The 22004-nt window shown below is 37.8% G+C and overlaps 1 protein-coding gene across 12 annotated transcripts in view; it reads left to right on the forward strand.

Annotated features, from left to right (window-relative positions):
* The window catches only part of NUBPL (NUBP iron-sulfur cluster assembly factor, mitochondrial), a 402628-nt gene that overhangs the window by 185578 nt on the left and 195046 nt on the right, over positions 1 to 22004 (forward strand). The gene's annotated exons all lie outside the window — the stretch shown is intronic.

A 22004-nucleotide genomic window follows, 5' to 3' on the forward strand; every position in this document is an offset into this window, starting at 1 on the left:
AGTTTCTGCTGTACAATGAAGTGAATCAACTATATGCACACCCATGTCCCCTCCCTATTGGAACTCCCACCACCCCCATACCACTCATCTAGGTTGTCACAGGGCACCAAACTGAGCTCCCTGTGCTATATAAGGTTTCCACTAGCTATCTATTTTACACATGGTAGTGTATTTATGTCCAACCTAATCTCCCAGTTCGTCCCACCCTCCCCTTACCCCCATGTCCACATGTCCATTCTCTATGTCTGCATCTCTATTCCTGCCTTACAAATAGGTTCATCTGTACCATTTTTCTAGATTCCATGTATATGCATTCATATATGATATTTGTTTTTCTCTTTCTGGTTTACTGCACTCTGTATGACAGACTCTATGTCCATCCACATCTCTACAAATGACCCAATTTCATTCCTTTTTATGGCTGAGTAATATTCCATTGTATATATGTGCCACATCTTCTTTATCCATTCATCTGTCAGTGGACACTTAGCTTGCTTCCATGTCCTGGCTATTGTAAATAGAGCTGCCATGAGCATTGTGGTACATAACTCTTTTTGAATTGTGGTTTTCTCAGGGTATATGCCCAGCAGGGGATTGCTGGGTCATATGGTACTTCTATTTTTAGTTTTTTAAGGAACCTCCATATTGTTCTCCCTAGTGGTGGATCAATTTACATTCCCACCAACAGTGCAAGAGTGTTCCCTTTTCTACACACCCTCTCCAGCATTTACTGTTTGTAGATTTTTTTGATGATGGCCATTCTGACCGGTGTGAGGTGATAACCTCATTGTAGTTTTGATTTGCATTTGTCTAATAAATAGTGCTGTTGATCATCTTATTGGTGAAATATCTATTTAGGTCTTCGGCCCATTTTTTAACTGAGGTGTTTGTTTTTTTGATATTGAGCTCCATGACCTGTTTCTATACTTTGGAGAGTAATCCTTTGTCAGTTGATTCATTTGCACATATTTTCTCCCAAACTGAGGGTTATCTTTTCATCTTGTTTATGGATTCCTTTGCTGTGCAAAAGCGTTTAAGTTTCCTTAGGTCCCATTTGTTTATTTTTGTTTTTATTTTCATTACTCTAGGACGTGGGTAAAAAAGATCTTCCTGTAGTTTATGTCAAAGAGTGTTTTTCCTGTGTTATCCTCTAAGAGTTTTTTTTTTTAACAACTTTATTGGAGTATAATTACTTTACAATGGTGTGTTAGTTTCTGCTTTATAACAAAGTGAATCAGCTATACATATACATATATCACCATATCTCCTCCCTCTTGTGTCTCCCTCCTACCCTCCATATCCCACCCCTCTAGGTGGTCATAAAGCACTGAGCTCATCACTTTGTGCTATGCGGCTGCTTCCCACTAGCTATCTATTTTACTTGTGGTACTATATATATGTCCATGCCACTCTCTCATGTTGTCCCAGCTTACCCTTCCCACTCCCCGTTTCCTCAAGTCCATTCTCTACATCTGCATCTTTATTCCTGTCTTGCCCCTAGGTTCTTTAGAAGCATTTTTTTTTTTTTTAGATTCCATATATATGTCCTAGCATACAGTATTTGTTTTTCTCTTTCTGATTTCACTCTGTATGACAGACTCTAGGTCCATCCACCTCACTACAAATAACTCAATTTCATTTCCTTTTATGGCTGAGTAACTATGTCCTGGCTCTTGTAAACAGAGCTGCAGTGAACATTGTGGTACATGGCTCTTTTTGAATTATAGTTTTCTCTGGGTATATGCCCAGGACTGGGATTGCTGGGTCATATGGTAGTTCTATTTTTAGTTTTGTAAGGAGCCTCCATACTGTTCTCCATAGTGGCTGTATCATTTCTCTAATGATTAGTGATGTTGAGCATCCTTTCATGTGTTTTTTGGCAATCTGTATGTCTTCTCTGGAGAAATGTCTGTTTAGGTCTTCTGCCCATTTTTCAATTGGGTTGTTTGTTTTTTTGATATTGAGCTGCATGAGCTGCTTGTATATTTTGGAGATAATCCTTTGTCAGTTGCTTCATTAGCAAATATTTTTTCCCATTCCAAGGGTTGTCTTTTCATCTTCTTTATGGTTTCCTTTGCTGTGTAAAAGCTTTTAAGTTTCATTAGGTCCCATTTGTTTATTTCTGTTTTTATTTCCATTTCTGTAGGAGGTGGGTCAAAAAGGATCTTGCTGTGATATATGTCATAGAGTGTTCTGCCTATGTTTTCCTCCAAGAGTTTTATAGTGTCCAGTCTTATATTTAGGTATTTAATCCAATTTGAGTTTATTTTTGTGTATGGTGTTAGGGAGTGTTCTAATTTTATTCTTTTTCATGTAGCTGTCCAGTTTTCCCAGCACCACGTATTGAAGAGGCTGTCTCTTGTCCATTGTATGTTCTTGCCTCCTTTGTCATAAATTAGGTGACCATATGTGCGTGGGTTGATCTCCAGGCTTTCTATCCTGTTCCATTGATCTATATTTCTGTTTTTCTGCCAGTACCATGCTATCTTGATTACCGTAGCTTTGTAGTATAGTTTGAAGTTGGGGAGCCTGATTCCTCCAGCTCCGTTTATCTTTCTCAAGATTGCTTTGGCTTTTCGGGGTCTTTTGGGTTTCCATACAAATTGTAAAATTTTTTGTTCTAATTCTGTGAAGAATGCCATTGGTAGTTTGATGGGGATTGCATTGAATCTGTACATTGCTTTGGGTAGTATAGTCATGTTCACAATATTGATTCTTTGAATCCAAGAACATGGTATATTTCTCCATGTGTTTATGTCATCTTTGATTTCTTTCATAAGTGTTTTATAATTTTCTGATTACAAGTCTTTTGCCCCTTAGGTAGGTTTATTCCTAGGTATTTTATTCTTTTTGTTGCAATGGTAAATGGAAGTGTTTCCTTAATTTTTCTTTCTGAATTTTCATCGTTAGTGTATAGGAATGCCAGATTTCTATGCATTAATTTTGTATCCTGCAACCTTACAAAATTCAATGATTAGTTCTAGTAGCATCTTTCTAGTGGCATCTTTAGGATTATCTGTGTATAGTATCATGTCATCTGCCAACAGTGACAGTTTTACTTCTTCTTTTCCAATTTGTATTCCTTTTTCTTCTCTGATTGCCATGGCTAGGACTTCCAAAACTATGTTGAATAAGAGTGGCGAGAATGGACATCCTTGTCTTGTTCCTATCTTAATGGAAATGCTTTCAGTTTTTCACCTTTTAGTATGATGTTTGCTGTGGGTTTGTCATATATGGCTTTTATTATTTTTAGGTAGGTTCCCTCTGCCCATTTTCTGGAGATTTTTTATCATAAACGGGTATTGAATTTTGTCAAAAGGTTTTTCTGCATCTATTGAGATGATCATATGGTTTTTATTCCTTAATTTGTTAATATGGTGTATCACGCTGATTGATTTGTATATACTGAAGAATCCTTGCATTCCTGGGATAAATCCCACTTGATCATGCTGTGTGATCATTCTAATGTGTTACTTGATTCTGTATGGTAGTATAGAATTTTTGGGGATTTTTGCTTCTATGTTCATCAGTGATATTGGTCTGTAATTTTCATTTTTTGTGATATCTTTGTCTGGTTTTAGTATCAGGGTGATTTTGGCTTCATAGAATGAATTTGGGGGTGTTACTCCCTCTGCAGTTTTTTGGAAGAGTTTGAGAAGGATGTGTGTTAGCTCTTCTCTAAATGTTTGATAGAATTAGCTTATGAAGCCATCTGGTCCTGGACCTCTGTTTGTCGGAAGATTTTTAATTACAGTTTCAATTTCATTACTTGTGATAAGTCTGTTTATATTTTCTAATTCTTCTTGGCTCAGTCTTGGAAAGTTGTATCTTTCCAAGAATTTGTCCATTTTTTCGTGGTTGTCCATTTTATTGGCATATAGTCGTTTGTAGTAGTCTCTTATAATCCTTTGTATTTCTGCAGTGTCAGTTATGAATTCTCCTTTTTCATTTCTAATTTTATTGATTTGCATCCTCTCCCTTTTTTTCTTGTTGAGTCTGTCTAAAGGTTTATCAATTTTGTTTATCTTCTCAAAGAACCAGCTTTTAGTTTTATTGATCTTTGCTATTGTTTTCTTCATTTCTGTTTTATTTATTTCTGCTCTGATCTTTATGATTTCTTTCCTTCTACTGACTTTGGGTTTTCTTTGTTCCTATTCCTCTTGTTCTTTAGGTGTAAGGTTAGATTGTTTATTTGAAATTCTTTTTTGTTGAAGTGAGAATGAATTGCTATAAACTTCCCTCATTAAACTGCTTTTGCTGCGTCCCATACGCTTTGGGTCATCGTGTTTTCGTTGTCATTCATTTCTATGTATTTTAAAATTTATTCTTTGATTTCTTCAGTGATCTCTTGGTTATTTAGTTGCACACTGTTTAGTCTCCATGTATTTGTGGTTTTTACAGTTTTTTTCTGTAATTGATTACCAATCTCATAGCATTGTGGTCAGAAAAGATGCTTGATTCAATTTCAGTTTTCTTACATTTCCCGAGGCTTGATTTGTGACCCCAGATTTGATCTATCCTGGAGAGCGTTCCGTGTGCACTTGAGAAGTGTATTCGGCCACTTTTGGGTGGACAGTCCTATAAATAGCAATTAAGTCCATCTTGTTTAATGTATCATTTAAAGCTTGTGTTTCCTTATTTATTTTCTGTTTGGATGATCTGTCCATTGGTGAAAGTGGGGTGTTAAAGTCCCCTACTCTGATTCTGTTACTGTTGTTTTCCCCTTTTATGGCTATTAGCATTTTCCTTAGGTATTGAGGTGCTCCTTTGTTGGCCGCATATATATTTATAATTGTTATATATTCTTCTTGGATTGATCCCTTGATCATTATATATTGTCCTTCCTTATCTCTTGCAACAGTCTTTATTTTAAAGTCTATTTTATCTAATACGAGTATTGCTACTCCAGCTTTCTTTTGATTTCCATTTGCAAGGAATATCTTTTTCCATCCCTTCATTTTCAGTCTGTATGTTTCCCTAGGTCTGAAGTGGTTCTCTTGTAGACAGTATATATATGGATCTTGTTTTTGTATCCATTCAGCCAGCCTGTGTCTTTTGTTTGGAGCAGTTAATCCATTTACATTCAAGGTTATTATTGATATGTGTGTTCCTATTACCATTTTCTTAATTGTTTTGGGTACTGTAGGTCTTTTCCTTCTCTTGTGTATCCTGCGCCTAGAGAAGTTCCTTCAGCATTTGTTGTAGAGCTGGTTTGGTTGTGCTTAATTCTCTTAGCTTTTGCTTGTCTGTAAAGCTTTTGATTTCTCTGTCAAATCTGAATGAGGTCCTTGCTTGATAGAGTTATCTTGGTTGTAGGATTTTCTCTTTCATCACTTTAAGTATATCCTGCCATTCCTTTCTGGCCTGCAGAGTTTCTGCTGAAGAATCAGCTGATAACATCCTGAGGATTTCTTTTTATGTTGTTTTTTGCTTTTCCCTTGCTGCTTTTTTTCTATGAATATTTTTTCTTTGAATTTAATTTTTGTTAGTTTGATTAATGTGTGTTTTGGTGTATTTCTCCTAGGGTTTATCCTGTTTGGGACTCTCTGCACTCCCTGGACTTGGGTGACTATTTCCTTTCCCATATTAGGGAAGTTTTCAACTATAATCTCTTCAAATATTTTCTCAGACCCTTTCTTTTTCTCTTCTTATTCTGGGACCCCTATAATTTGAACGTTGGTGCATTTCATGTTTGCCCAGAGGTCTCTGAGATTGTCTTCAATTCTTTTCATTCTTTTCCCTTTATGCTGCTCCTTGGCAGTTATTTCCACCATTGTCTTCCAGCTCACTTATTTGGTCTTCTGCCTCAGCTATTCTGTTATTAATTCCTTCTAGTGTATTTTTCATTTCAGTTATTTTGTTGTTCATTGCTGTTTGTTTGTTCTTTAGTTTTTCTAGATCTTTGATAAACATTTCTTGTATTTTCTCAATCCATGCCACCATTCTATTTCCGAGATTCTGGATCATCTTTACTATCATTACTCTGAATTATTTTTCAGGTATGTCACCTATTTCCTCTTCATTTATTTGGTTCTGTAGGTTTTTACCTTGCTCCTTCATCTGTGACATATTTTTTGTCACCCTCCCCCCCACCTTTTTTTGATTGGTGGGATAGTGTTCTAGTCTTACTGGTTGTTTGGCCTGAGGCTTCCAGCACTGGAATTTGTAGGCTGTTGGTTAGAGCTGGGTCTTGGTGCCGAAATGAGGACCTCCGGGAGACCTCACTCACATAAATATTCCCTGGGGTCTGAGGTTGTCTCTTAATCCAATGGTTTGGGCTTGCAGCTCCCACCACAGGAGCTCTGGCCCAACCCCGGGCTCACAAACCAAGATCCAGCAAGCTGTGCGGGGTGGCAAAAAAAAAAACGAAAAGAAAAAAAGGAGCAGAACAATAACAAAGAGTAAAACATAAGATTAGAAAACTAACAGATATGTTAGAAAGAATAAAAAAATAAAAGTATAGTTGAACCAACAAGCAGAAGGTAAAACAGAACCACAATAGTAAAAAAGAGGGGAGAAAAAAAAAAGCCAGAAAAGGCCTTGGCTGTGGGGGGCGGGGCTTAGACGGGGGGTGGGGTTTAGGCAGTAAGCAGGGCCTATGCTTAGGACCCATGGGACTGGAAAAGACCCTGGAGGTGGGTTGAGGGGTGGGGCTTAGGCTCAATGCAGCAGGAGGGGCCCAGGAGTGCCTCTGGCCTTGGAGGTTGGAGGACCAGGTCCAGGACCCCAGCAGGTTCTCTGGGCCCGAGTGGGCGGGGGAAACTCTAGGCGCATTTCCCCCTGATCCTCCGATCCCGAAGGGCCCCTTCCCATTGGCGTTTCTTCTTCGCCACACGCCCCCCATGCCTCTTGGAGCCGCGTGGCCAGAGGAGGCCCCAGGAGGCAGAGGACCAGGCCTGGACCCCCACAGCTGGAGGGGCCCTTGCGGAACGAAGGACCAGGCCCAGGAGCCCAGCAGGCTTCCCTGGGCCTGAGTGGGCAGGGGAAATGCTAGGCGCACTCCCCCCGATCCTACAAGCTTCCCAGGTTCCCCAGGGGGTCCCATGTGGGAACCCCTCCCCCCTCCCAGCCACCTCTCAAGGGTGCCGGTCCTGTCTGGCCTCCACTTCTCCTCTTCCCTCACTCCCCCCACGTCCTACCCAGTCACTCAGGGGTTCCTCCCTGTCTCCTTGGGCATCAAGGTCCTCACCAGCGTCTGCAGGTGCCCTAGTTGTGGGGAGATGCGAACTCCACATCTTCCCATGCCGCCATCTTGACTCTGCCCCCCTATTTCAGGTAACTCTTAAAGTTTAAATTAATTAAGCTATCTTTGATGTTTTGTTATTGCCATACAGAAAAACACACTCCATGACAGGCAAACATTTTTATGTCTTAAAAAACATTAAATTTTTTAAATTAAAAGATATGTAAATTTACCTTTAGAGATCTGATTCGTGAACTAAATTTTTCAAAATATTGCCAGAATGAACATGTTTACAAAACATAAAAACACTTGAAAAGGTGGTGATGTATATCTGTGTTCTCGAAAAGAAGTAGTACTTAAGTATTGTTTAGGTAAAACATGGCTATTTAGTTCATAGTTCTCCAGCACTTATAGCATAGTGCTTGATATGTAGCAGGCACTCAGTAATAATTAATTGAGTAAATGCTGAATAAGAATATATATTGGGAAATTTTGGCTTTTTGATAAATACAACTATGGGAAAATTTTATATCCTAATTAATGTTAAAGTTGAGAGCAGTAAACATTAGTTTACATCAAATGCACAATACTTCAGTATGGTAGTGGATATGTTTATGCTATGGATTTTAATATTAGTTTTAGCTTTTATGTTGAATCTGTTTCTAAGGAGTTTCCTAGATCTCAATGGAGAAATAGTTGTAAATCTCTCTTATATACATATGAGGACTTTGGGGAAAATAATGGAATTTTTAAATGTCTTTTAAAATAAGTTATTTATTGGTAATAAATAACCAAGAGATATCACTGACAATTATCAAAAGTTTAGAAATTAAGTATTTGATAATATATACACAGTGTTTGGACATATGATTATAATGTCACTAATAATTATGTGTATTTTTGTTGTTTTAGATAGATTTATAACCTTTCTGAAGTCTGAGCCTTTTTCTTTGTTGAGGCAAATTGTAAAGCATGAAATGGGGATAAAGTGAAGTAACATAGGAAAATAATTCATCCTTTTTGTAGTAAGTGTTTTATATAGTCTGCTTTTTTTTTTTTAAGTAGTTTTGGGACTTTCATATTTTTAAATATTAAGAATGGTCACTAAGGCGGCCGGCGGCAAAGAGCCTGAGCGGGAGGCCTCCCCAGGGCCTCACCCGGCTGCCTGGTAGCCCAGGAGGAGGAGGAAGGAGAAAGGAGACTCATGGATGTGGCAGCCCCTGCTCACGGTGGGGAGAGATACTTGAGACTACTGGTGGTGGCCGCGTGCAGCCCCTAGTGGCTGCTGACTTTGCTGCTAGAGCGCACCTGCTGGCCGGTGGGTCCTGAAGTCCAGGACACCTGGCGGCTGCTGGACTGCCATGCACTCCTCTTGTTCTTCCTGGTGGTGATGCAGGCAGGCTGCTCGAAGCCACCAAAAATCCAGGTGCATGAGCACCAGCATCTCATCAAAGATGTTCTGCAAATTCTCCCCAGCAGGCAGGTACAGGCAGTTCTTGGAATACTGGGCTGAGGAGCTCACACCCAGTCTGAACTCCCAAGTGGCTCTTGAACTTGAACTTGCCGAAGCAGACGTTGTTGATTCACAGGAAGTTCTTCGTGGACTGAACAAGCTGCAGGTTCCACTCCTGGAAGTTCTCCGGATCAGCCGTGTGACTGACAAGGTCTTGGTGCTCCTGGCAGGTGTCAGGCCTGAGCCTCGGAGGTGGGAAACCTGAGTTCAGGACATTGGACCACCAGAGACCTCTTGGCCCCACATAATATCAATCGGCAAGAGCTCTCCCAGAGGTCTCCATCTCAATGCTAAGACCCAGCTCCACTCAACGACCAGCAAGCTGCAGTGCTGGACACCCCATGTCAAACAACTAGCAAGACAGGAACACAACCACACCCATTAGCAGAGAGTCTGCCTAAAATCATATTGAGTTCACAGACACCCCAAAACACACCACCAGACATGGTCCTGCCCACCAGAAATACAAGATCCAGCCTCATTCACCAGAACACAGGCACCAGTCCCCTCCACCAGGAAGCCTGCACAAGCCACTGAACCAACCTTACCCACTGGGGAAGACACCAAAAACAACGGGAACTACAAACCTGCAGCCTGCAAAAAGAAGACCCCAAACACAGTAAGTTAAGCAAAATGAGAAGACAGAGAATTACACAGCAGTTGAAGGAGCAAGGTAAAAACACACCTTACCAAACAAATGAAGAGGAAATAGGCAGTGTACCTGAAAAAGAATTCAGAGTAATGATAGTAAAGATGGTCCAAAATATTGGAAATAGAATGGAGGAAGTACAAGAAATGTTTAACAAGGGCCTGGAAGAACTAAAGAGCAAACAAACAATGGTGAACAACACAATAAATGAAATTAAAAATTCTCTAGAAGGAATCAGTAGCAGAATAACTAAGGCAGAAGAACGGAGAAGTGACCTGGAATATAAAATAGTGGAAATAACTACCACAGAGCAGAATAAAGAAAAAAGAATGAAAAGAATTGAGGACAGTCTCAGAGACCTCTGGGACAACATTAAACGCACCAACATTCGAATAATAGGGGTCCCAGAAGAAGAAGAGAAAAAGAAAGGATCTGAGAGAATATTTGAAGAGATTATAGTTGAAAACTTCCCTAATATGGGGAAGGAAACAGTCAATCAGCTCCGGGAAGCACAGAGAGTCCCATACAGTATAAATCCCAGGAGAAACATGCCAAGACACAAACTATCAAAAATTAAATACAAAGAAAGCACATTAAAAGCAGCAAGGGAAAAGAACAAATAATATACAATGGAATCCCCATAAGGTTAACAGCTGATCTCTCAGCAAAAAGTCTGCAAGCCAGAAGGTAGAGGCAGGACATATTTAAAGTGATGAAATGGAAGAACCTACAACCAAGATTACTCTACCCAGCAAGGATCTCATTCAGATTCGACGGAGAAATTAAAACCTTTACAGACAAGCAAAAGCTAATACTATTTAGTACCACCAAACCAGCTGTACAACAAATGCTAAAGAAATTTCCCTAGGTAGGAAACACAAAAGAAGAAAAAGACCTACAATAACAAACCCAATACAAGAAAATGGTAATAGGAACATACATATTGATAATTACCTTAAATGTAAATGGATTAAATGCTCCATCCAAAAGACATAGACTGGCTGAATGGATACAAAAAAAAGACCTTTATATATGCTGTATACAAGAAATACACTTCAGATCTAGGGACACATCCAGACTGAAAGTGAGGGGATGGAAAAGAGATTCCATACAAATGGAAATCAAAAGAAAGCTGGGGTAGCAATTCTCATATCAGACAAAATAGACTTTAAAATAAAGACTAGTACAAGAGACAAAGGAGGACACTACATAATGATCAAGGGATCAATCCTCGAGGAAGATACAATTGTAAATATTTATGCACCCAACACAGGAGCACCTTAGTATATAAGGCAAATGCTAACAGCCATAAAAGGGGAAATCGACAGTAACACAATCATAGTAGGGAACTTTAACACCCCACTTTCACCAATGGATGGATCAACCGAAATGAAAATAAATGAGGAAACACAAGCTTTAAATGGTACATTAAACAAGATGGACTTAATTGATATTTACAGGACTTTCCATCCAAAAAGAACAGAATACACTTTCTTCTCAAGTGCTCATGGAACATTCTCCAGGATAGATCATATCTTGGGTCACAAATCAAGCCTTTGTAAATTTAAGAAAATTGAAATCCTATCAAGTATCTTTTCGGACCACAGTGCTATGAAATTAGATATCAATTACAGGAAAAAAGTGTAAAAAGTACAAACACATGGAGGCTAAACAATACACTACTAAATAAACAAGAGATCACAGAGGAAATCAATAAATACTAAGAAACAAATGAACTCCAAAGTTAGCAGAAGGAAAGAAACCATAAAGATCAGATGAGAAATAAATGAAAAAGAAGTGAAAGAAATGATAGCAAAGATCAATAAAACTATAGCTGGTTTTTTGAGAAGATAAACAAAATTGATAAACCATCAGCCAGTATCATCAAGAAAAAAGGGAGAAGACTCAAATCAACAGAATTAGACATGAAAAAGGAGAAGTAACAACTGACACTGCAGAAATACAAAGGATCATGAGATGTTACTGCAAGCAACTATATGCCAATAAAATGGACAACCTGGAAGAAATGGACAAATTCTTAGAAATGCACAACATGCTGAGACTGAACCCGGAAGAAATAGAACATATAAACAGACCAATCACAAGCACTGAAATTGAGACTGTGATTAAAAATCTTTCAACAAACAAAGTCCAGGACCAGATGGCTTCACAGGCAAATACTGTTCAAACATTTAGAGAAGAGCTAATACCTATCCTTCTCAAACTCTTCCACAATATAGCAGAGGGAGGAACTCTCCCAAACTCATTCTACAAGGCCACCATCACCCTGATATCAAAACCAGACAAAGATGTCACAAAGAAGGAAAACTACAGGCCAATATCACTGATGACATAGATGCAAAAATCCTCAAGAAAATACTAGCAAACAGAATCCAGCAGCACATTAAAAGAATCATACATCATGATCAAGTGGGGTTTATCCCAGGAATGCAAGGTAATGATAAAAACCCTCCAGACGGTAGGCATAGAGGGAGCTTACCTCAACCTAATAAAGGCCATATATGACAAACCCACAGCCAACATTGTTCTCAATGGTGAAAAACTGAAACCATTTCCACTAAGATCAGGAAGAAGACAAGGTTGCCCACTCTCACCACTATTATTCAACATTGTTTTGGAAGTTTTAGCTGCAGCAATCAGAGACGAAAAAGAAATAAGAGGACTCCAAACCGGAAAAGAAGAAGTAAAGCTGTCACTGTTTGCTGATGACATGATACTGTACATAGAGAATCCTAAAGATGCTACCAGAAAACTACTGGAGCTAATCAATGAATTTGGTAGAGTAGCAGGACACAAGATTAATGCACAGAAATCTCTGGCTTTCCTATACACTAATAATGAAAAATCTGAAAGAGAAATTAAGGAAACACTCCCATTTACCATTACAACAAAAAGAATAAAATACCTAGGATGAAACCTACCTAAGGAGACAAAAGACCTGTATGCAGAAAACTATAAGACACTGGTGAAAGAAATTAAAGATGATACAAACAGATGAAGAGATATACCATATTCTTGGACTGGAAAAATCAACATTGTGAAAATGACTCTACTACCCAAAGCAATCTACAGATTCAGTACAATCCCTTATCAAAGTACCAGTGGCATCTTTCACAGAACTAAAACAAAAAATTTCACTATTTGTATGGAAACACAAAAGACTGCAAATAGCCAAAGCAATTTTGAGAGAGAAAACAGAGCTGGAGGAATCAGGCTCCCTGACTTCAGACTCTACTACAAAGCTACAGTAATCAAGACAGTATGGTACTGGCACACAAACAGAAATACAGATCAGTGGAACAGGATACAAGGCCCAGAGAGAAACTCACACACGTATGGTCACCTTATCTTTGATAAACGAGGCAAGAATATACAATGGAGAAAAGACATCCTCTTCAATAAGTGGTGCTGGGAAAACTGGACAGCTACATGTAAAAGAATGAAATTAGAACACTCCCTAACACCATACACAAAAATAAACTCAAAATGGGTTACAGATGTTAATGTAAGGCCAGACACTATAAAACTCTTAGAGGAGAACATAGGTGGAACACTCTATGACGTATATCACAGCAAGATCCTTTTTGACCCACCTCCTAGAGAAATGGAAATAAAAGCAAAAGTGAACAAATGGGACCTAATGAAACTAAAAGCTTTTGCACAGCAAAGGAAACCATAAACAAGATGAAAAGACAACCCTTGGAATGTGAGAAAATAGTTGCACATGAAGCAAATGACAAAGGATTAATCTCCATAATATACAAGCAGCTCATGCAGTCAATATCAGAAAACCAAACAACCCAATTCAAAAATGGGCGAAGACCTAAATAGACATTTCTCCAAAGATATACAGATTGCCAGCAAACACATGAAAGGATGCTCAACATCACTAATCATTAGAGAAATGCAAGTCAAAACTGCAATGAGGTATCACCTCACTCCAGTCAGAATGGCCATCATTAAAAAATCTACAAACAGTAAATGCTGGAGTGGGTGTGGAGAAAAGGGAACCCTCTTACACTGTTGATGGGAATGTAAATTGATACAGCCACTATGGAGAACAGTATAGAGGTTCCTTAAAAAACTAAAAATAGAACTACCATATGACCCAGCAATCCCACTACTGGGCATATCCCGTGTGAAAACCACAATTGTAAAAGAGTCATGTACCACAATGTTCATTGCAGCACTATTTACAATAGCAGGGACATGGAAGCAAGCTAAGTGTCCATTGACAGATGAATGGATAAAGAAGATGTGACATATATATATATATAGATATATACAATGGACTATTACTCAGCCATAAAGAAACAAAATTGAGTTATTTGTAGTGAGGTGGATGGATCTAGAGTCTGTCATACAGAGTGAAGTGAGTCAGAAAGAGAAAAACAAATACCGTATGCTAACACATATATATGGAATCCAAAGAAAAAAAAAGTTTCTGAAGAACCTAGGGGCAGGACAGGAAAAAAGACACAGACGTTGAGCATGGACTTGAGGACACAGGGAGTGGCAAGGGTAAGCAGGGAAGAAGTGAGAGAATGGCATTGATATATATACATTACCAAATGTAAAATAGATAGCTAGTTGGAAGAAGCCTCATAGCTCAGGGAGATCAGCTCAGTGCTTTCTGACCACCTAGATGTGTGGGATAGGGAGGGAGAGTGGGAGGGAGACGCAAGAGGGATGGGATATGAGGATATATGTATGCATATAGGTGATTCACTTTGTTATACAGCAGAAACTAACACAACAATGTAAAGCAATTATACTCCAATAAAATGTTAAAAAAAAAGAATGTTTATAAATTTTTATTGACTAAATTGTACTCCTGGAAGTCTGAAATGCCTGTTGCAGGTTTCTAAAACTCTTATATTATTTATGTGGATACTATTGGTAAAATTGAGCTAAATTTTCAGTACCTTGAAAAAGTTAAATTTACTTCATACAGATAAGCTGATTTCCCTAAGCAATTTTCCTTTGTTTACTGAGATAACAGCCCCTCTCTTTGGACAGGATTTTTAATTATATCACCCTGTTTTAATTTGTGCTTATATTCTAAAACCAACAATGTGTAGATTGGGGTTAATATTTACTTTCCTTTGAGGCTTTCTTTCTTATACCCTAAAATTTAAGCAGTATATTTCTTTCTTTCTTACCTCTGATGAAGAGTCTACCCTCTAATAGGTGATTCATATTAGATGAGAATAAAAAGCAGTATTTTTAAAATTGTGGTAAAATATACATAACAGTTCAGTAGCATTATGTACATTCACATTGTTGTGCAACCATCACCACCATCTATCTCCAGAACTTTCTCATCTTCCCAAACTGAGTCTCTTTACCCAGTAAACAATAACTCTGAATTCCCTCCTCCCCCTGGCCCCTGGTAAGCACCATTCTCCTTTCAGAAACAGTATTTTTTATACTAAGATGAGAGAATGAAGCATGAGGAAAACATATTTTTAAGATTGCATTAAACGTAAACCTAACATTGATTTTATGATTTATTAATAAAATTTTATTTTATTTTTTTAATAAGGAAACCAGTGCTTACTTTATTTTGTTGTCATTCTTAGAATCTTCCTTTGGGAAAAACTCATCAACTCAAAGTTTGCAATATATTCCATAGTAGGTAGCTGCTGCTTTTGCTACTGTTTCTTCTTCTTTTCAAGTTTTTGTTTTCATTTCTCTTTTTTACTTTTTATGTTTTTATTGAAGTATAGTCAACGTTAAGGTTGTAAATCAGCAAATATTATCCATATGAAGGTAGGTGCTAAGCACTCTAGAGCAGTGGTCTCCAACCTTTTTGGCACCAGGGATCGGTTTCGTGGAAGACAATTTTTCCGCAGTCGGAGGGGAGGGGGATGGTTCAGGCAGTAATGTGAGCAACGGGGTGGTTGGTTCAGGCAGTAACACAAGTGATGGGGAGCGATGGGGAGCGGCACATGAAGCTTTGCTCGCTTGTTCGCCGCTCACTTCCTGCTGTGTGGCCTGGTTACTAACAGGCTGCACACTGGTACCAGTCCACCGCCTGGGGCTTTGGGACCCTTGCTGTAGAGAATCCAAGGATAATTAAATTACAAGTCTTTCCCCTAGCATCTGTCACTCCCCATTGCTCCACATTGCTGCCATTACCACCTGAACCATCTCTCACATTACTGCCTGAACCATCCGCCTCCCATCCGTGGAAAAATTATCTTCCACAAAACCAGTCCCTGGTGCCGAAAAGGTTGGAGACTGCTGCCCTAGACAAGTGTTCCATACCTTTTTTCGATTCTTGGACCTTTTTTTGAGTATTTGTTATATAAATGGATTCCATCCAGGAAAATGTATTTGTACCTACAGAAACACTATTTTTATGTATGATTTCAGAAGGTTCGCAGTCCTCTCGTTAGAAGTCCCATCGCTAAACCCTTGTATACTATTGGTGGGAATGTAAATTGGTACAGCCGCTGGGGAAAACATTATGGAGGTTTCTCAAAAAACTAAAAATAGAACTACCATATGACCCAGCAATTCCACTTCTGAATATATATATATACCTGAAAGAAACAAAAACACTAATTCGAAAAGATACATGCTACCCCAATGTTCATAGCAACACTATTTACAAAAGCCAAGATATGTAAGCAACCCAAATGCCTATCAGCAGATGAATGGATAAAGAAGATGTACACACACACACACACACACACACACACACACACAAAATGGAATACTACTCAGCTGTAAAAAAGAATGAAAATTTGCTATTCACAACAACATGGATGGATTTGGAGGGTATTATGCTAAGTGAAATAAGTCAGACAGAAAAAGACAAATACTGTATGATGTTGCTTTTATGTGGAATCCAAAAAAATACAACAAACTAATGAGTATAACAAAAAAGAAACAGACTCACAGATACAAAGAACAAACTAGTGGTTACTAGGGGGGGAGAGGGAAGCAGGGGAGTGGCAGTATAGGGGTAGGGGATTTAGAGGTACATACTATTAGATATAAAATAAGCTACAAGGATATTATATTTTATAATACCTATAAATGGAACATAACATTTAAAAATTATGAGTCACTATATTATACACCTGTAACATATATAGTATTGTACATCAACTATACTCCAAAAAAAAAAAAAGGTCGCAGCCCTAGGAGATAGAGCAAGGGGAAGGGCAGGGAGAGGGAGTGGCAGGTAAGAAAAAAAAACATGGATAGCTACAATGTGGAGTATGAGAAGTGCTGTATGAGAGATGTAAACTCCATGGTATGGAGGATCAAAGGAAGAAGAGATCATGAGTTTGAAGGGAATTGTAAAACACATCATGGAGATGAGCCTTAAAGAATAAATAAGATTCACTGTAGCACATTGAAGATAGCACTACACCTAGTTTGCTTTGTCTTTTCTTGGGAAAGAAATCTGAAAATCTGAAAATGAAACTTCTAGTGTTCTGTAATTCTGTTATGGAAACTTAATGTATATTTCACTTCCCAAGTCTGATTCATTAAAAAAAAACAATAGGGCCAGGTACTAAAGATGCTTTTGAAAATACATAAACTTAGCTATATCTGGACTGTGACAGTAAAATTATTGTTTATCAGTATTTTCTAAATTTTCTATAATGAACATGTATATTTTTATAATTTAAAAAGTAGATAGCTCTTGTTTTTCTTTTTTTTAAATTGAAGTATAGTTGATTTACAATGTTGTGTTAATTTCTGCTGTACAGCAGTGATTCAGTTATACATATACATACATTCTATTTCACATTCTTTTCCTTTATGGTTTATCACAAGATATTGAATATAGTTCCCTGTGCTATACAGTAGGACCTTGTTGTTTAACATTTCTATATGTAGTAGTTTGCATCTGCTAACTACAAACCCCCACTCCGTCCCAAGTCTGATTCATTAAAAAAAAACAATAGGGCCAGGTACTAAAGATGCTTTTGAAAATACATAAACTTAGCTATATCTGGACTGTGACAGTAAAATTATTGTTTATCAGTATTTTCTAAATTTTCTATAATGAACATGTATATTTTTATAATTTAAAAAGTAGATAGCTCTTGTTTTTCTTTTTTTTAAATTGAAGTATAGTTGATTTACAATGTTGTGTTAATTTCTGCTGTACAGCAGTGATTCAGTTATACATATACATACATTCTATTTCACATTCTTTTCCTTTATGGTTTATCACAAGATATTGAATATAGTTCCCTGTGCTATACAGTAGGACCTTGTTGTTTAACATTTCTATATGTAGTAGTTTGCATCTGCTAACTACAAACCCCCACTCCGTCCCTCCCCCTCCCCCCTCCCCCCTTGGCAACCACATGTCTGTGAATCTGTTTTTGTTTTGTAAGTATGTCCATTTGTATCGTATGTAGATTCCACATAGAAGTGATATCATACGGTATTTGTATTTGTCTTTCTCTTTCTGACTTACTTCACTTAGTATTATAATCTCTAGGTCCATCCATGTGCTGCAAGTGGTATTATTTCATTCTTTTTTATGGCTGAGTAATATTTCATTGTATATATATACATCACATCTTCTTTATCCATTTATCTGTCAATGGACATTTAGGTTGTTTCCATGTCCTGGCTATTATAAATAGTGCTATTGTGAACATAGGGGTGCATGGATCTTTGAATTATAGTTTTGTCTGGATATATGCCCAAGAGTAGGATTGCTGGATCATACGGCAACTCTGTTTTTAGTTTTTGAGGAGCCTCCATACTGTTTTCCACAGTGGCGGCACCACCTTACATTCCCACCAACAGTGTAGGAGGGTTCCCTTTTCTCCACACCCTCTCCAGCATTTGTTATTTGTAGACTTTTTAATGGTGGCCATTCTGATCAGTGTGAGGTGGTATCTCATTATAATTTTGATTTACATGTCTCTAATAATTAGCGATGTTGAGCATCTTTTCATGTGCCTGTTGGCCATCTGTATGTCTTTGGAGAAATGTCTATTTAGGTCTTCTGCCCATTTTTTGATTGGGTTGTTCATTTCTTTTGTTTTTGAGTTGTGTGAGCTGTTTGTATATGGTGGAAATTAAGCCCTGTCAGCCATATCAGTTGCAAATATTTTCTGCCAATCCACAGGTTGTCTTTTCATTTTGTTTATGGTTTCCTTTGCTGAGAAAGCACGCATTCTTTAAAGACAATAAATTTCTGTGTAAATTGGTACCATGATGATTGGCTGTTATTAATAAACTGCCATTTAATGACAGTCTTCCATATATTCGTTTTTTATTTAGTGATCACAGGTGTTATATTATCCCTATTTTCTTAAATCTTTGAAGGGTTAAGTAACTTTCCCAAGACCACACAGTTACAGTGGGTCATAACTGAGGTTCATATCAGTTCTGATTGAGTTTAAAGCTCATGCTGTTAACGTCTACATCAAGCTGCCCTAATACAAAACCCAACAATATTTGACTCATTGGTTTTCTAAGTTTAGTTCCAGTCCATTCAACCCATTTAGGTTATAATTACTCTAATCTAGGCAATCTCTGATAAAAATAAATTTGTCAATGAATATGCCTAAACCTTTGCACCCGTACATGGTGAGTATCCAACCAATGGTCTAGATTAGTGTCTCCTATATTCACGGTTTTTGCTTGTTTGTTTTTGACTCCTGAGAGATTGCTTTGGGCCCCTTTATACATCCTGGGAAGGTTGGAGGCAGTCTAGAAGCAGTCTCCTTTGGGCTTTAGGAGGAGAGCCCCAAATGATTCTTGGGAAAACCAGTATTGTCTTTGGGCTGACCGTACTGGTCTTGGGCATTTGGCTGGTTTCCAGGCACACTGGCTCTCAGTTTAGCATTGTAGCTATCAGTGTTAATACAGTCATACTATGGCTTATTATGTCAATGTTAAAATTAATGGCAATGAGAAGACTAGATTTTTTTACAGTCAATATGTCTTAATTTTATAATCAGAAAAAAATAGCAAACAAAGAAAGTATCCTACCAAAAAGGATTTGGGGGGGACAGGTGCATATGATGATTGTGTCTCTGGATATGTGTGTTTGCTAAAGGCTTAGTTCCTGAGGTTTGGTTTTATTCAGGCCAATGTCATTTCACAGCTAACATATCTAAGTAGATATCAGAATTAAGCCAGCTCCCAAGATTTAGATGGAAGGGCACCAACCAAAGGGTTACTGGCCTGGCTTGAACCATGGCTTTCATCAATTTATATAATCCAGAGCAGACTGTCAGAATCACGTCTGCCTTTCTAGACCTAATTGAATTATCTTTTCTCTACTTATTAACCTAATCTTCCTTTCCTCTTATCATTGACTTTAGATCTCTTTTAAGATATGCTGTGTTCTACTTTTTCTTATGTCCCATATCCCACAAACCACATAAGCTTTTTAGACTCCCATTTGAGCCCCCCTGTGATTTGACTTCCCTTTCTTTCCCACTAAACTCCTTCATATCCCATGGGATCACTCCCACAAAACCTTATATACTCACTGCCCCCTCTTTCCTTCCCCCCTTTCCTTCCTTTACTTTCCAAAATCTCTAACTTAACATACATTTGACCCTCACTTAAAATGTGTTTCCTACCCAGTCAGTGGGTACCCCAATCCTGCATACCCTTTATTCTAAATGCCTACTACTTGCCACTTTCCTCAAACCCGCATTTAGGAAACATTTCTCGCTGTTTGGAATTCACGTAGCATTTTATTTGGACCATTCCTATAGCACTTCTTATATTCTCTGTTCAAAACTTGCATAACTGTGTTATCTTCTCTACCAGACTGTTACACCCTGGAGGGCTAAGGCTCTGTTTCATTCATCTTTGTGTTTCTCAATGCTAAACTCAGTGCCTTCCTGTGACCACTCAGGAAATGTTGATCAATCAATAAGTGTTTTATCTGTGTTGGTATTATCTTCCCAACTAGGTGGTAAGCTGCTTGAATGCAATAATTTTTTCCTATTTATCATAGTATTTCTTAGAGTACCTTGGGCAATGGCTTATGCAATTAATATTGATTGAATAAATGACAAAGCTAGTTGAATAATTGTCACTGTTTATGTGAACAGATCTGTGCCCCCTTATCTTTCTTACCATCCTGCTAACTCACTCCTGTGATCTCTCCTACCCCAACTGCTTTTACCTAGGAGCTTTTTTTCTATGTGTAAGTTAAAGAAAGCATTTATTTTTAAAAACACACATTTATTCTCACTCTTCCTTTGAGAGAAAAATATTTTCATTTTAGGGATTTATTTATGCTATCCTTTTTCTTGTACTATGTATAACATCCTTGTGGTTAATTGATACCTTTTAGTATTAACTTTTTTTGGTGTCTGGGATAATAGTGTGCATGTGGGCAGTTGTTATTTGGTTACATTCAGGCTCTGTATTAAATTACTGGTGAGAATCACTAGCGTTGCTCCATTGTAAGATAATAATAAATTCTTTTATTTACTTGAAGGGATATTTAGCAAGGTGTTAAGTACCTCTCTCTTTATCCTTACCTGTGGAACACCTGCCTACTCCATAGACTTATAAGGATCAAATGAGATAATGAATATAAAAGCTCCATCTAAATGTATGGTATTTTTTAGAAACTACTTGAACACTTTAAAAGAGGTTTTCAGACAAAGATGTCACAAAGAAAGAAAACTACAGGCCAGTATCACTGACGAACATAGATGCAAAAATCCTCAACAAAATACTAGCAAACAGAATCCAACAGCACATTAAAAGGATCATACACCATGATCAAGTGGGGTTTATCCCAGGAATGCAAGGATTCTTCAATATACGCAAATCAATCAACGTGACACACCATATCAACAAACTGAAGGAGAAAAACCATATGATCATCTCAATAGATGCAGAGAAAGCTTTTGACAAAATTCAACACCCATATATGATAAAAACCCTGCAGAAAGTAGGCATAGAGGGAACTTTCCTCAACATAATAAAGGCCATATATGACAAACCCACAGCCAGCATTGTTCTCAATGGTGAAAAACTGAAACCATTTCCACTAAGATCAGGAACAAGACAAGGTTGCCCACTCTCACCACTCTTATTCAACATAGTTTTGGAAGTTCTAGCCACAGCAAACAGAGAAAAAAAAGAAATAAAAGGAATCCAAATAGGAAAAGAAGAAGTAAAGCTGTCACTATTTGCAGATGACATGATATTATACATAGAGAATCCTAAGGATGCTACCAGAAAACTACTAGAGCTAATCAATGAATTTGGCAAAGTAGCAGGATACAAAATTAATGCACAGAAATCTCTGGCATTCTTATACACTAATGATGAAAAATCTGAGAGTGAAATTAAGAAAACACTCCCATTTACCATTGCAACAAAAAGAATAAAATATCTAGGAATAAACCTACCTAAGGAGACAAAAAACTTGTATGCAGAAAACTATAAGACACTGATGAAAGAAATTAAAGATGATACAAATAGGTGGAGAAATATACCATGTTCTTGGATTGGAAGAATCAACATTGTGAAAATGACTCTACTACCCAAAGCAATCTACAGATTCAATGCAATCCCTATCAAACTACCACTAGCATTTTTTACAGAACTAGAAAAAAAAATTTCACAATTTGTATGGAAACACAAAAGACCCCAAATAGCAAAAGCAATCT

This window comes from Physeter macrocephalus, chromosome 11 (genome assembly GCF_002837175.3).
Source record: "Physeter macrocephalus isolate SW-GA chromosome 11, ASM283717v5, whole genome shotgun sequence".
NCBI classification, from domain to species: Eukaryota; Metazoa; Chordata; class Mammalia; order Artiodactyla; family Physeteridae; genus Physeter; species Physeter macrocephalus.